The following is an 18,614-nucleotide window of genomic DNA, read 5'->3' as shown; positions in this document are numbered from 1 at the left end:
AACCCTAAACCCTAAACATGTTGTTATTTTGGTATGGTTTTGTCATTGATGTCAACACCTACTATCACTTATCAACTCTAGCACTTTGAAGAATTGGCAATGTTCACCGACAAGCAAATGACTTATGAACAGTCACCGGTATCCAGTACACCAACAGGATATAATGTTCACCAGCACTTGGAATGATAAGGAAAACACCTGGTTATGTCAAAGACATTGTTTGGACAACTTGTCTTGGAGATTTTTTCATTGGCATATTCATATTTGCATATTTGTTGTTACCGGCAAATAGGTCCAGGATATACACTGGTAGGTTTATCTTTTCCAGATCAGCACAACACGCTATGGAGATGTTTTATTATTGTTGTAAATGAATCAAGCCAACATGTTGAAGGTTATTGCATCAGATATTGTTTTATTTGTAAATTGATTTTATTGTAATATCCTTTAGAGCCGACCTACTAAAATCGGTCTTAGGTTATGGTATAAATGTAAGATCTTATTTGTAAGATCAAATGTGGAATGCGAAAAGGAATTGTGTGAAGGTATATGTGAAAATAAGAAGAGATATACATGCATACATCATTTGAAGGTGAAGGAGGGTTTTTGTGAAGACAATTAGAACTACACTAGTATTGAATCCAGCATATAAAGATGTTATTTTGAGTAGTACATCCTTATTGGAGTTAACCATCCAATTGTAGTCAGTGTGACTCCTATTTGTGTTTGAGCAGTGAGCTCTAGGCGTTTGGCCTTTCTCCATGTGCAGACCCCATTTGTATACACATACTATCTGCAATAGTATCATCTAATTGTGGGTAAGGTTTCCCACCGTGGTTTTTGCCCTTATAGGGTTTCCACGTACAAATATTGGTGTTATGTGTTGTGGATGTTATTGTGTTTCTATTTCATGCATTAATCTTTACTGGTACTGTAATTAACTGATAAAATTGTCTACCGGCATAAAATTTTGGTTTACCGGTATTAAGCATTAAATTTGGTTAAGTTGTTTTGGTTTGAATTTATTTGACAACTGATTCACCCCCCCCTCTCAGTTGTCCCTGGGACCTAACAAAACATTTAGGTTAAGCAATTCAGTCGGTTCAATCCTAACCATTGAACATATTGCATTGATTATAACTGTCTTGAACAGATCTCAAGACATTCTCCAATGTTCCTTCTTCACTGCTTCTTGGAGGCTGATAACCCATCACATGTTCTCCACCATTTACAGAGACTTTACACATTCCCAAGGTAGATATGATCGATCTCCTTCATGCAAGATCCTTCACGCGCACAAGGTTGATGTGGCAACACAATCTGTTCTTCATTACAATGCTAACTCATCACACGATGTCATCGGTTGAATCACACAAGCATAGAACACTTCAACCGGAAACCCTGAAGCTAAGACTACCAACCAGTAGTCATACCATATGAACCCTTGATACAAAACATTTCATATACCGGTTCACATTCCAACATACCGGTTCACTTGGATGGACATACCGCTTCACTTTTTCACATATACCAGTTCACAATATCATACTGGTTCTCTTGCAAGTTGCTTACTTCAATATACCGGTTCACTCTTCAGCATATTGACATATACTGGTTCACTCTTTAGCATATTGACATCAATGACAACATACATTATCATCACATCATCATACTTTGCACATATGCCAACAAATCAAAACTACTTGATCACCTAAGAATCTACTAAGAGGAGAGGGGGAGAGTCTTAAGGGGAGAGATTAAAAGTACTAAGGTGATTAAGGGGATAGATAGAGAGAGAGATCCAAAAAATCTTTAATATCTTTTAAGAAGACTAAAAGGAGAGAGAGAGAGAGAGAGAGAGAGAGAGAGAGAGAGAGAGAGAGAGAGAGAGAGAGAGAGAGAGAGAGAGAGAGAGCAAAACTACTTGATCACCTAAGAAGACTAAGAGGAGAGAGAAAGAGTATTAAGGGGAGAGATTAAAATTACTAAGGTGATTAAAAGGGAGGGAGGGAGAGAGAGAGAGAGAGAGAGAGAGAGAGAGAGAGAGAGAGACTACTTGATCACCTAAGAATCTACTAAGAGGAGTGAGAGAAGGGGAGTCTTTGATGGTATGATGAAAGAATAAGTATCCGGTCAAAAACTGAGAGGGGGGGGGGGGTGAATCAGTAGATAGAAAAACTGATAATAACTTCACCAATCTCAAAATCAATCTCTCAAAGTCTTAGAACTATCAATGTAATACTACTGTCAAGATAAAAACTCATAAGATAAACCGGTTGACTATTACAACAAATTAACAATAAACAACTTCAAACTCATAAACATCCAAATTCTTTTTCATATGTCAACAGACTTCATTTCTCAATGCTTCTGGTTATCATGACTTATCAAAGTAGTTAAGTAAATCAACCATAAGAACATAACCACAAAAAACATTCACCACTTGACACAAATATTTTTGACGTGGAAACCCAAATAGGAAAAAACAAAGTGAGATGAGACTCACAAGATAACTATCTGAACTCTTTTGAAGTTCTCCCTGTTAGGAGCCTAGCCTGTTAAAGCTTTACAAAAGTCCTATTAAGAACAAATCCTTTTAAGTACCACCTATTTAAGGGATTGACTACAATGCCTGGTTAGAAGCAATACCCTGTAAGGAGTAACCTCAGTAGAGGATTTAAAAATCCGAGCTAATGGATCACCTTGTTAGAGGATTTGAATAACACCAATCTTGTTAGAGCTTACCCCGTTATAGGATTTCAATTTTGCTGTAATTTTTAGAAAACAACAGGAGTTTGTTGATCTATCTGAATAGCACTACACTTGCTTGATCAGATCCTTTTCATGCTCCTATCTACCTTTACTCAAACTACAAATACATCATTCGGTTCGACAACCACACACTCAACTGATCTTTGCCAACTCTTTGCCAACTCATAAACTAAACAACTTCATCAACCTTATAAAGAAATCAATTAGGTTGGTAACACAACAAAAATGTAATTCTCATAGAGATTACAAGCAAGTCGGTTCAAGTAAAACTGTTGGATTACATAGCAATCTCTGCACATCAATCAAGAAAACCTTGATCGCTCATTGATCACCGCTTCATCAAACTTAGTAACTCATCACGCGCTTTGCATTATATGCAGTATACTTTCTCATTCCCTAGACAAAAACCGTTACATCAACTCGCCAAAATCACTTGAAATTGTCTTCATACAATAATCATATGTGTCATAAACATTGTCGCTCATCATCAGATCATAAACCAATATAACCAATTTACCAAACTTAATCGATTAGGGTTTATCAAAAATAACAGGTAGGGTTTACCAGTTACCGGTTCAACTCTCCAATATATAGCAATATCGGTTCACTCCACAAATTCTTCCTACCAGTTATAGTTTCCTTCACTAGCTCATCCTACCGGTTAGAAAACAATATTACAATAATATCAACAATATCATTACCGGATAATTGACATCAATGAAAACATAACATATCGTTAATGCAATTTTCATGCAAATGCCAACAATCTCCCTCTTTGGCATTGATGGCAATACAAATATCAATACCATTGATTGTTGTTGTGATTGTGAATAGGAATCCTGGTTTACATTACCAAGTATTCACCATGCTCTCCATGTCTTCATCTTGTCACTGGTTCTTCTCCTTTTAATCACATAATTCTTCTTCCCCTTTGACAACAATGCCAAATTGAAAGTAAAACATGTAATGTCAAATTTCACTGTACAACATCAACAACCTACAACTTGATGCTCCTCCTATGGAATAACTCCACTTCTACACCAATCCTTCTGTAAAATTCTACAAGCAGCTCTGGGACTGATGTAATCTACATCATGCTTAACTAACCTCATGAAGGGGTACAACCCCTAGCTAACTTATAAGATACTCAAAAGTAGTCTTAGGCAATGGTTTAGTAAAGATATCTACAAGCTTCTCCTTGGTAGAAACATGCTCCAAGATCACATCTTTACTCCGCACTTTTTCCCTTAAGAAATGATACTTCAATTCAATATGCTGGGTTTGTGCATGCAAAACAGGGTTCTTGGAAATATTTATGGCACTTGTATTATCACATAAAATCTTTATAGGTTTTGTAATCTTCACCTTAAAACCTTCTAAAATGTGCCTCATCCAGATAGCTTGAGTACAATTCATGTAAGCTGCAACATACTCAACTTTAGCAGTAGATTGTGATGTACAAATCTGCTTCTTACTACTCCATGAAACAAGTCTTCCTCCACGAAAAAATGCTCCACCGGTTGTGTTTTTTTGGTCATCAACATTTCCTGCCCAATCTGCATCTATGTACACCTCGAAGTCAAAATTTCCTCCATATGGATACCATAATCCATAGTCAACAGTACCTTTCAAATATCTAAAAAATCCTCTTGGTTGCTATCAGATGTGTTTCCTTAGGATTCTTCTGGAATCTAGCAACTATGCCAACTGCATGAGCTATATCCAGTCTATTGTGAACAACATAGTGCAATTTTCCAATCATTGACCTGTATTCCTTCTCATCAATAGTTGTGGATTCATCTTCCTTAGACAACTTACAACCTATAACCATTGGTGCCCAACTAGTTTATAGTCACTCATGCCAAATGTCTTCAAGACCTCTTTCACATACTTAGCCTGTGTGATGAAAATACCATTCTTTATTTGTTGTATTTGCAAGCCTATGAAAAATTTTATTTCTCCCACTAAAGACATCTCAAACTCATTTTTAATTTAATCAGCAAAACTATTGCTCATGTCATCATTACCTCCAAATATGATATCATCTACAAATACTTCGCTGACTAGTATTTTATCTCCTTCAGATTTGAGATAAATGTTGCTATCATCACTGGTTCTCAGAAAACCTATCTTCATCAAATGTATATGAATCCTATCATACCATGCTCTTGGTGCCTTCTTTAATCCATATAAAGTCTTATACAATCTGCATACCATATCTTTCTCATTAGTCAAAGCATAACCATCTGGATGCTCAATTTATACTTCTTCTTCTAGTATCCCATTCAAAAATGTTGACTTAACATCCATCTGGTACACCTTGAATTTCTTATGTGTTGCAAATGCAAGTAAATTTCTGACACCTTCTAGTCTTGCCATTGGTGCAAAAGTCTCACTATAATCTTCTCCTTCCTCTTGTGCATAACCTTTGCAAACCAACCTAGCTTTGTTGCGAACTATAACACCATCTTCATTCAACTTGTTCCTAAATACCCACTTAGTACCTATCACATTTTTATTTACCGGTCGGGGTACTAGGGTCCATGTGTTGTTCTTCTTAATTTGATCTAGTTCCTCCTCCATAGCTTTAACCCAATGATCATCACCAAATGCTTCCTTAGTAGTTCTTGGGTTCAATAGTGGAGATCATGCATGAATTCTCTCTGATTCTTCTTCTGGTTAGTACTCCAGCATCCTTATCCCGAATAATCTATTTAGGATTGTGATTCAGCCTCACATATCCTAGAGTAACATGATCATTATCTTTAGGTTCAACTTCTTCATTATCATCATCTTCTTCTAAATTTAGTTGTTTCGGTTGAACTCGTACATCAGTATTTGTTTTGTCAGTTTCATATTTCATAGTTTGTAGTTCCAAAAACAAAATGCAAGGATCTTCATCCTTTTTCTCCAAACTGGTTTCCTCTGAGACTTCAGGATATTCATCCACTCAAACATCAGCACTCTCAATAATTCTTTGTATCTGGTTGTTAAAACACTTGTAGGCCTTACTCTTGGTAGAATATCCAAGAAATATACCTTCATCACTTTTAGCTTCAAATTTGCTAATATAATCACCTCTCTTAATAAAACATTTGCTTCCAAATATCTTGAAACAACTAACGTCAGGTGATCTTCCATACCAATATTCATAAGGAGTCTTGTCCTTACCTCTTTTTACCAGAATCCGGTACATAGTGTAGACAACTGTGCTAACAGCTTCTCTCCAGAAAGTTTTCGCTACACCTTCTTGTATCAACATCATCCTAGTAGATTCAACAACTGACCGATTGTTTCTCTCCGCAATACCATTTTTTTGTGGTGTCCTTGGTGCAGAAAGTTGTCGTTTGATACCATTTTCTTCACAATATCTAGTGAATTCCTCAGAAGTAAATTCATTGCCTTGATCTGTCCTCAGACACTTTATCTTCTTACTGCTCTCCTTCTCAACTAATGCCCTGAATGCCTTGAACTTACCAAAAGCTTCAGTCTATCCTTCAAGAATGTAACCCACATCATCCTTGAGCAATCATCAGTGAAGATCATAAAATATATGTCACCATGAATACTTTTTGTCCTTATTGGTCCACAAAGATCTGTATGAACCAAATCTAACAAATGTTCTGCTGAAAAAGATTTTCTCTTGAAAGTTGAGGATGTCATCTTTCCTAGATGACATTCTTTACATAGAGCATTAACCTATTTGTCCAACTAAGGCAAACCTCTCACTATCTTGGACTTACCCACTTTAGCAATGTTATCAAAGTTTATATGACAAAATCTCATATGCCAAAGCCAACTATCATCTATCTTTGCAATTAAATAGTTACTGACTTTAGGATTAAGGTGAAACAAGTTACCTTTAGTTTTCTTCCTGATTGCAATCAGTTCACCTTTGCTACCATAAATTTTGCACATACTATTCTTAAACTCCAATGGGTATCCTATGTCATTGAGTTGTGCCACACTCAAAATATTGTGCTTTAAACCTTCAACCCAATAGACATCATCTGCACTAATATTTCCATTAAGAGAAATGGTTCCCTTACCTTTAACCATGCAGGGTGAGTCATTTCCAAATCTTACAACTCCACCATCAAATTCCTTCAAAGAAAGAAATTTGCTTCGATCATCGGTCATGTGATATGAACAACCACTATCAATGATCCAATCATCAGAGTTATCCATCTTGGATACTAATGCCTTTTGATCTGATATCTCTTCTTTGATAGCTACAAACACAATGTCTTAATTAGCATCATCATCAGATTCTTCATCAATGACACCACCATCAACAACAATAAGACAATCTATTTTTCCTTTACCCTTATACTTCTTGAATTTCTCTCGTTTGTGCTCATTATCACCATTAGGACAATTAGCAGCTATGTGTCCAATCTTGTTGCATGCAAAACATTTCAAAGGTAATTTACCTTTATATTTATCTGTACCTCTAGGAAGCCGTTTGGCCAACAATGCTTCAAGCTCAACTAAACTATCTTCATCATCAACTTCTCTGCTGGATCTAGATTCATGACTGTGACCAACATCTCTACTTTTCCTCATAGATGGGTTAGAAACAGAATCTCTAAATGCAAACTCGGATTTTTGTACACTACCATCATAACCATTTAATTCAAAAGTAGTAAGCTTTCCAATGATGGAGTCAAGAGATACATTAGTTTTGTCAATGGACTTTAGCTCCTAAATGGCTGCAACTCAGATAGCGTAGCCCGATAGCAGGGTTCTCAGTACCTTATTGATCACTGTGGCATCTTCCACTTTACCTCCTGCACTATTAATTTCACCAACTATCTCTTTTATCCTTTGACCATACTGTTTGATATTCTCACCTTCAGCCATCTGCATGTCATCAAACTTTCCTCTTAGACTCTCTTCTTTAGCAATCTTAACATGTTCATCACGCTATAAATCTCTTCAAGTTTTTTCCATACCTCATATGTAGTCTCTAGACCATGAACATCTACATACTCTGCATCAGACAAAGAACTAATAATAGCCTCTAATGCTTGATGATTTTCTTATTGCTATTTCTTCTAATCATTAGTCAAAATCCCAATAGGTGCAATATATATAGTATCGACATGTTCCCAATACTGGCTTCCCAGACTCTTGATATAAATTTTCATTCTATCACTCTATATCCTATAGTTCTCTCTATTAAACTTTGAACCTTCCTTCTTCATCATGATCTGCAAGATCTTTACCTCAAGCTGTGAGACTTAGACCTTAGAGGACCTGATACGCTCTGATACCAATTGATGGTATGATGAAAGAATAAGTATATGGTCAACTACTGAGAGGGGGGGTGAATCAGTAGATAGAAAAACTGATAATAACTTCACCAATCTCAAAATCAATCTCTCAAAGTAAACTTAGAGCTATCAATGTAATACCACTGTCAAGATAAAAACTCATTAGATAAACCAGTTGACTATTACAACAAATTAACAGTAAATATCTCCAAACTCATAAATATCCAAATTATTTTTTATATGTCAACAAACTTCATTTCTCAATTCTTCCGGTTATCATGACTTATCAAAGTAGTTAAGTAAATCAACCATAAGAACATAACCACAAAAACATTCACCACTTGACACAAATATTTTTGCCGTGGAAACCCAAATGGGAAAAACCACAATGAGATGAGACTCACAAGATAACTATCTGAACTCTTCTGAAGTTCGCCCTGTTCGGAAACCACACACTCAACTGATATTTGCCAACTCTTAAACTAAATAACTTCATCGACCTTATAAACAAATCAATTCGGTCGATAAGACAACAAAAACCTAATTCTCATAGAGATTACAAACAAGTCGGTTCAAGTATAACCATTGGATTACATAGCAATCTCTACACATCAATCAAGAAAACCTTGATTGCTCCTTGATCACCGCTTCATCGAACTTAGTAACTCATCATGCACTTTGCATTATATGTAGTATACTTGCTCATTCCCTAGAAAAAAACCGTTACATCAATTCGCCAAAATCACTTGAAATTGTCTTCATACAATAATCATACGTGTCATAAATATTGTCACTCATCATCATATCATAAACCAATATAACCAATTTACCAAACTTAATCGGTTAGGGTTTATCAAAAACAACAGGTAGGGTTTACCGGTTACTGGTTCAACTCTCTAATATATAGCAATACCAGTTCACTCCACAAATTCTTCCTACCGGTTATAGTTTCCTTCACTAGACCATCGTACCGGTTACAAAAAAATATTATGAGAATATCATTACTAGTTAATTGACATCAATGACAACATAACATATCATTAATGCAATCTTCATGCAAATGCCAACAGTCTTAAGGGGGGATATTTAAAGTACTAAGGTGATTAAGGGGATAGAGAGAGAGAGAGAGAGATCCAAAAAATCTTTAATATCTTTTGAAGAGAGAGAGAGAGAGAGAGATCCAAAAAATCTTTAATATCTTTTGAAGAGGGAGAGAGAGAGAGAGAGAGATCCAAAAAATCTTTAATATCTTTTGAAGAGAGAGAGAGAGAGAGAGAGAGAGAGAGAGAGAGAGAGAGAGAGAGAGTCTTAAGTGGAGAGAGATCCTAAAAATCTTTAATATCTTTTAAGAATACTAAAAGGAGAGGAAGAGAGAGGGAGAGAGAGAGTCTTAAGGGGAGAGACCAAAACTACTTGATCACCTAAGAAGACTAAGACGAGAGAGAGAGAATCTTAAGAGGAGAGATTAAAAGTACTAAGGTGATTAAGGGGAGAGAGAGAGAGATCCTAAAATTTGTAATATCTTTTAAGAAGACTAAAAGGAGAGAGAGAGAGAGAGAGAGTAATTTTTATTTTTAACCACCATCTATTTCTATTATATTTTATTATTTCATTAATTTAAGTGGATTGGTGAATTATAAATTGTAGAGAATCATACCTCTTTTCTTCCTATGATATCTTGCCAATTCTTGTTCATGGTGTCTTTGTTCCCTTTCAGGTAAATACTTTCATGCAGCCTTATTTACCCTTGTCCTTTTATTTCCCATCTCCTTCCTTTGAAAAAAAACCTTTTGAAAATTCCACAACAATAAAATTCACTTTAAATGCCTTCTTTGTGAAAAATGCAAATTAACCTTCAAGTTTTATATGTAAAAAATGAAAAAAAAAGCATCTATATTTATATGGAATTGTTCATAGACAAAAAAAAAATTAAATTGGTCGATAGGGATTTCTATCGAATGCTGGCAGTTAAAAATTAACAAAATTTGTGTCAAGGGGTTTTGATAGAAAGGAGGTTCGATCGAATCCTAGGAGGTTTGATTGAACCTCTTTCTATCAAACATATGTTCTATCAAAAGTCCTTAGTTTTTGTCTCCCCCCAAACCTCTCATGGTTTCTGCAAAATTTTGGCCTTCAAAACTCAAATTGGGTGCTCAAATGGATGAATTTTGACAAACCCAAACGCATGATGGTAGTACTCGAAGCAATATTTCCAATGATTATTATCTTAATATATATTGCATTTATTAAGATTTCTTTTTTTTAGGTTAACTGAACATAGGTTTCACGCCAAACATCAAATTCTGAGTTCAACGCTTATGGAAAAATAGTAAACAAGTGAATTTTTTTTTGAAAACTATCTATGCACTAGGTATTGAAGTCCTCTTTCCAACAACAACAAAAAAATCATTACATACATAACAAGTTATGACCTGCCAAATTAACATATGTCAAAATTAAAGTTAACTCGACTTCAAACCTTAATAAAATATGAAATATTAAAGATAATTTTATGAAACCAATTCGAAACATTAGATATGGATGCTACAAAACTAAATTTGATAGAATCACATTCACATATATTTTAGAAAAAACTTTATGCCTTACCAAATGAGTATCACTCTTTAAAAATGTTGGTTTTGTAAAAAACTAGTTTTTGAGGGAGATAGAAAAATGGAAGCAAATTGATTCCAAAAAATTTCAAAAAAATATTTTTAGAATCTACACACAAAATGTCAGAAATCACTAGTTCACATCATCTAAAAATTCCTTACGGTTTAGTAGTAATAGGAGTCCAAATGTGAAGTTTTTTTTTTCTTCTGAAAATGAATATTGCAGTGTCAAAGTTGGCAAAAAAGTGTAACTCACTATTGTGGGTTCACCCTCCTGGTAAGGATGATGGGAGTCTATACCACTAGGAACACATTGGAGGATTTCTTGATTTAAATAATTGATAACCATAATAATTAATTAGATGGGTTGTATAAATAGGATTCATCTAAACACGATAATAAAATGGATCTTTTGGTGCCCCACCTCATAGCCTTTGAGTGGAGACTCAGGTTGATCATAAGAAGGTCGTGGATAGGATGTAAATGAACTCCCTTGATTCTCTCATAGGTTGAGACAGTTCCACATATCTATCAAGGTGACGAGTGGAGATCCCCTAGTGTTGGTTGGAAATCCCATAGTTTAATTCCCTTCTATGTGAGGATAGTATGAGATGACACTCTTCCCTACATGTGTCCTTGTTCCTTATGCCTTGAATTTTGGTTAGAATTTGGTAGTTTTATGCTTTTGATTTAGCCTTGTGATGAGATTTGGAATATTATTTATGTGGTTTCTTTTCAATTGTTGCGATTGCAATGTTGCAATTTCTTTGATTGTTAGGTGTCAGCCTAGGTATAGAGTGTGTGTGGGACCTTATGTCATTCTCCATTGCACAAGGGGTTGTTCCTTTATGGTTCCACATGGTTAGGTGGTTGATGCCTTCTTCCACTAGGATGTTCTTCGTTGGATGCTCTTGATTCTGGATGTGGATTCTTATTTCTTTAGCTTATGGATGGATTCTTGGAGCAGATTGATGTATTATGATTCATGTGGCATTTACATTAGTAGGATTCATGAGATAGTTGTATTTGTAGATTTAGGATTATGTATCTGATGTAAAAGGACATAGTATTCATATGTAAAGGATATTGATGTAGTAGGTTATGATCATGATTCTTGTAATAGAACATATGTTCTTGTAACTCTTGTAGAACCTATGTTGTATCATGGATATTCATCATTTATGGAAATAAGAAATTGGAATCATGGTTGAATAAAAGATGTCTTTGGATGAGTCTTGGATGGAATAGAGTTTATGTTTTTAGCTGGAAAAGAAGTTATTCCCTTATTATACTTGTCTCTTTGATATGGTATGCATTTAGTAATATGTGGAATGTGAAAAACTATTATTATTAAGGAAAAGGATTAGATATTTTGTAGGTGATGTTTACTAATGGAATAAGGATGGTATGATAATGAATAAGAAAATGGGAATTAGGAACAAGTGGATTGGTGCTCTTAAAATAAATCTAAGGGGTTTAATGGTAATTGTAATATAGTTGAATGCACTCATGGTAGTTGAAAAAATGGATGTTAGCTTATGATGTTGTAAAAGTAAATGATAGGAACAAATGCTAGAATCTATTGGATTATGGTAGTAAACATGATTGTCATGTTATTAGTGTTATACTAGGTAATGGCGTTGAGATACCCTAGGGAATGTTAGTTGATGAGTTGTTTTTATTTCCACTTATGTTATGTGTTCATATTATTATGCTTTAAGATGAATATGAGCATATCTAGTAGATGATTGATTATTGCATATGAGTATGTTAGTTATATATGTGGCATTAGTCAATGTCTTGGAAAATAAATTATTATTTCTTTGTGCATGATAGTTAGTTATTTTTTATAGGGTATTTTGGTGGGCATTACAATTTGTATGTATATTTAACATTATACTCTAGGATTAGAAGCCAGCTTCATGGTGATATGAATAAATTATCCAATAACAAGCACTTCAACATCATCCTATTGAATAAATTTTCTATTATATCTTGTTAGAGATGGACCTAAATTTTTGCATATTGAAAACATGACATTGGTAAAAGCCTCTAGGTCCACTAGGAAATTGTGAATATTTTTAAGAAAAATTCTCAAAGTTAAAAGGAATAAGGAGAATCAATATTGTCTTTATATATGGTTACATATGCATCAACTATCATAATGGTATTTTCTTATTTTGGCTAAGGATTGTGATATTTAATTAATGTTTTCTCTGTAATGGAAGTTATTGTAAATATTACATAAAATATTGCTTAATCATACGAATTTTCATAGTCTCAAATAATGGTAAACTTACGTTTATTTTATTTATTTATTCTACAATAAAGAATATTAATTTTCAATCTTTGTTTCTTTCATTAGGAATAGAGGTCCTTGTTGGCATTTGATCATTTGAACTAAACTAGTAATGTGTGTTTGCTTGATGCAATCGATATATGCCTGTTGTGAATAGAGATTAGATTTATGTATGATGACTATTTTGTATGTTGTCATTAATGGAAATTATGTTTCTTTAAGTCATCTAAGTCCTACAGTTCAACCAGCTAGACTTAATCGGTAAAGAAGAGACAATTTTATCAGAATTGGTAATTAGGACTTCAACCAGCAAATGGCAGACAGGGTTACAATTTGACAACCGATACATAAAAATCATGAAGATTGAGATGATGTGGTTTTACAGTAGAATTGAAGACTATCAGATGAAGATATGTTCATGAACGCACGTGCAGATTCGATCAGGTGAACGAGATTTGTTTGACAGAACAAATTAGTTGATGCAAACTTAACCGGTAGTGATGAAAATCACTCAGATTGGTAAAATGACATAGAACTGGATTTGTTATGTCGGTGGCTGATATAACTAAAGCGTACAATGCAAGATTGTCTAGATGCATTGAACCTAGAGAATTGTAACAAGGTTTTAGCTGACATTATGATGATTTTAAATGTGTGATGAGGTATGAGGAAATATACATGAGCTTGATAGTGTGATAGATGATGAGAAAATTTTGTATTTCTAATCATGTGAAGATCAGAGGAGATGAGAGATGAAGTCTTTGTGATGTTGCAATATTCTAAAGCAGATCTTATTAGACACTAAAGGTTTTACACTGAGATCATTTGTACTTGTTGTCTCCCTAATAGTTGCAGCAAGAAAATCCTCTTACAAGGTCACTCCTAACAGGGTGCAGTTAGATCCTAACACTTCTGATCATTAAATCCTCTAACCAAGTGACACATTAACTTGTGTTTGTAAATCCCAGTAACTTGGGTACCTCCTAATAGGGGTGGTCCTCAGAGACCTTTTTGTAACTCTCTTAACTGGGCTTAGACACTTCTAATAGGGTGTGCCCCTAACCGGGTATTGTAGACCTTAACCGGTTAGATCTCTATACTGTAGATAGTGGATCTTGTGGGTACTAACTCCCACCGTGGTTTTTCCCATTTGGGTTTTCCACGTATAAACTCTTGTGTCATATGGTTTATGCTTTATGTGGTGATTGCATACTTGGTGTTATTTATTCACCCCCCCCCCCCCCCTCAGTGCCTTATAAGTTCATCAATTGGTATCAAAGCCTAACTTCCTTAAGGCTTAACCACTTGGAAGGGATCTCTAATCCTAAGGCAAATTTGGGTGAAGGAATGAGCTATAGAGAGATGGCTAGAGAACTTGTTGAAACCAAAAATGAGCTAGAAACCCTAAGAGGCAAGTATAAGACATCACTAACTAAAAGGAAGGAATTGACTGAACAATTATTGGAGATCTCTGATAGAAGCTCTTCAGATGAGGCATACATTGATGCACACGTTGAAGAAGTAGAGAAGTTGAATGGTGAAAAGACATAAGAAGAGAGCTGGATGCACTTACAATCCGGATGAGTGAGGAACTTGAAGCCAAAAGAAAGGTTGAGGATCCGATCTAAGATAAAGAACATGAAATATTTAAGATCAAGCAAGAGAATACAACTTTGTATGAACATTGGCATGAGGAGAAAGAAGAAAAAGAAGAATTATAGTCAGATCTTCAAATGGCAATGTCTCTTACAGAGACCCGCATGAAAAGAAATGAAGATCTTACAAAGGAGCTTGTTGAGGCCAATGAGAAGCTTGATAAATTCAACAAGAGTTCATCTATGCTGGATGAACAGATCCAATCTTAGAGGATGAAAGGTGATACATCTAAGAAAGGTGAACCTTCTCATACCAAGAGAAACATGTATGAAGGTAAAACTGCTCCTAAGGCTCAGAAGCCTACTGGTAAGAAATCTTACAAACCTATTTGTTTTAACTATCATAAACCAGGGCATACTGCTAATGTTTGTAGAAGCATATCTGATGTTAACATTGGTTATAGACCTAATACTAGATATGTATCTAGAAGATTTTAAGGTTATTGTTATACATGCAACATGCATGGGCATAGATCAGTTGAATGTGGATATGGAGCAAACAATCTAGCACCTCATATGAACCCAAGACCTATTGGTGATTGGAGAAGTAATTTCAATGATTGGGGGAATACAAATTGGCAAAGACCCTATGTTAACTAGTCTAGTCCTTATGAGATGGAGAAGAGAGTCAATGTGATTTGTTCAATCTATAATAATTTTGGACATCTGAATATGAACTGCAGAAGAAGAACATGTGAGAGAACTAAGGACCTTAGAGAGCTTCTGGAATGGCATGTTATCATTGCAACAAACCAGGATACATTGCCAAGTTTGGCAGAACACAGAAGAACCAACCGGTGAATCATCCTGTAGATCGGAAAGGAAAATAGAAAGTTGATATTGAAGAAACTAGAGCTAAGATGAATAAGACCTGGAAGAAGAAGAGTGATGACAAACCATCTAAGGAATCATATTCTTCACCTAATGTGGAGAATCCATCTCTGACAAACTATGTTGTTTCTACAACTTGAAGTGAGCTTATTGTCAAATCTTGAGTTGAACCCCTGGATGATGTACTATAAGTTAAATACATTTATTGCAGTAGTTAGAGTGCAAATAAATAGAACATTTTGAGTTTCATTTGTCACTTTGCGATCTAGAGAACATTTAGTGAGCAAGCAAAGTAGAGAAAAGTTTGTGCTAGAAACATTCAAAATATTTACCAGCAATCTGAGGCGATCAAAGTAAAGTTTGAATAGGTGATCGAGTATTGAAAGTTTTTTACGGTTGGAAACCCTAGTACCAAAGCATAAGAGTTATTTATCTGAGAAATTATACTCTTTGCTTGGTGATTTACGTATTTGAAATGGATACACCTCATCTTGTCAATGTAACTGAGAGGGAAAGACCAAAATTCAAACAACATCCATACAAGTCGGAGGAAACTGACCCTATCGGTGCCCTATCTGGTGTACCAAATGATGTTTTGTATGTAGAAGATGTAAGATTATTTTATCACTACAAACTTGAAGACTTGGGAGTTGCACTTATTCATGAGCAACACAGATCTATGTGTAATGAACATGGAAGATTGAAAGAACAGTTTAGAAGCATTATCGATAAAGGTTTTCATCAAGCGATCAATTTCATTGATGATTTTGATGACGATTTGATAAGATTTGTTTTGAGCCGCATTCATGATCAGCTCATGTGGTTGGATAGACCTCATAAGATAACAAAGGAAGCAATCCATGTAGTAACCATTTTTTGCTCAACCAATGAAGTGCCATTGCTGAGGTCGGTACCTAAAAATGATGTTGAGAAGTTAACTGGATCTAGATGGGATAGAAGAGCCATGAATGTGAATGATATTAATGATCCTACTATTAAATTTGCATCTATGGTGATTGGTTATAGAATCTTCTATTCAAGAAGAATGAACAGTATACCGACAGCAATAATTCACACTGCATATTGGATGATTAAGGAATATGTGGACTATGACTTGATTGAAGCTCTAAGGAGTCAATTAGTGGCAAATTTGGAAGCAGTCAAGAAGGACAAGAAGATTAGATTCAAGTTTGGACATCTTATCATGGGCTTATTCTTTTATTTCCAAAACTTTTCCCTGGTATTGGTGATGTACAATGGATAACCAGGACACCTACCCTATTGTAGATGAAGAACAACATTAGGATGATAAAAAAAAAGTTTGATGATATTTCATGGGGATATTTTAAGAAATTTTAGAAGAAAATGCATGCCAGGGAACACATACCGGCAGAGGTAGTCAATCGGTATGAGGATTCTATATGTTTTATGGTTGACACAGATATATGCTTGATGGAAGCTATTATTCCCATGACCAAATGGGTAATACCCATGGGTTATGAAGTAGATAAAGATCTACTTGTCACTTATGATTATCATTTGTTATCTCAATCGGTCGATACCACCACTGAGAGGTTTGGAACCTACAAGGAGAAACAACTGAAGGTGCACTCTAAATTACAGTAACAGGCGATAGCAAAGAAAGTAAGGAAAGAGGTAGAGGCATTTGCTGACCAGGCCAAATTCACAAAAGAATAGATAGCTGCAGCACAAGCCAAATATGAGACTCAACAAGGTGGAACTTCCAGTGTACCAAACGGTACCTCCACCGGTAAGACCGGAGCAACCAAAGCAGCTGAAAAGAAGAAGGCAGAAGAACCTAAGGTGAAGCCTGCTAAATCCCAAAGAGGTAAACCCTCTAAAATATAATTTTGGAGGAAAGGTAAACCTGTTGAACCTTACGTTGTGCCTATCCAAGCCAGAAAAAGAAAGAAGGAGAAAGCTCATAAACCGGTGATAGATGTAGAGGAAACAGAAACAGAAGAAGATACGAGAGCACTAAGGCTAAGTACTAAGAAGAAGAAGACTACTCGAAAAGGTAAAGTAGCTATGAAAAATATTGATACTTGAAGATTCTTTCACTAGAATGGTTTGAATAATTAAGGAGTGTAGTATTTACAAAGGTTTAAACATATTGTTTACTCACCTGTCTGAAAGTCAACAAAGGGAGATTGAAGATGCAGTCATCTTCAGTATGAACAAGTTTAGCAAAGACCTTATTAAATTGCAAGGGCTAATTACATATTCCTTATATAATTTGATTGATGTTAGGTGGCAAGGGGAAATTAGCCTAGATAAAGAATTTATTGATTATACACTTAAACACTTGCAACTAGAAGCCAGTGAAGAGGAAATTGAATAGATAAAGGTTAATACAAAATCATTGTTCAGATCAAAGAAGAGATTAAAAAGAATTCTTGTTGGAGAGACCGAATTAGTTCAAAAGGAGACTAAGATTTTGGTCAAAAAGGCTTTAGGTCTCATTCCTGATGAAGAAGAGGACAAAGATGAAGAAATTGAGGATAATATCCCTGTAAATCCAAAGTCAGAAGAACTTCCTCAAGGTGTAAAGATCACAGACTTTGAATCGAGCAACAAATATATGCAAGATGATCCTATTGATATTGAACCAATAGATATAATAGATGATGATACTGATGATGTTGATAATGTTGCTAATACTGTTAATAATGTAGATGTTTTTGAAGTTTATTTACAAATGTTTGAACATCAACAGGAATAGATTGAGAACATAGGAGAAGAGAAAGAAGCAGACAAAATCTCAATTGAGCAACCAATGAATGCATAGTCAATGGAGACTCAAACTGCACTAGTCAATGTAAGTGCAGATGCAACTATAAGTGTTGCTACATAGGATAATCAAAAGGATTTAGTTGATAAGGAAGAGGAGGCACTGGTGAAAGAACAGACTGTTGAAAATCTGCAACTGGTCAAGGACACCACTAATGAAGAGAATATAGAAAAATATAAGGAGGAAGAGAAGAAACCAAAGAAGGTGGAAGATGAGAGGAGAATGGAAGAAATAAAGCCAACTCCTAAGGTATCTCCTGAATCCAAACTGAAGAAAATAGTTGATGATGATGACTCCATGAGCATTAAAGGTCCTATTAATATGGACAATTTGAGCTCTTCAGAGTTAATGGAGATT

Source organism: Cryptomeria japonica, chromosome 5 (assembly GCF_030272615.1).
Source record: "Cryptomeria japonica chromosome 5, Sugi_1.0, whole genome shotgun sequence".
NCBI classification, from domain to species: Eukaryota; Viridiplantae; Streptophyta; class Pinopsida; order Cupressales; family Cupressaceae; genus Cryptomeria; species Cryptomeria japonica.
This window is presented reverse-complemented; position numbering follows the sequence as displayed.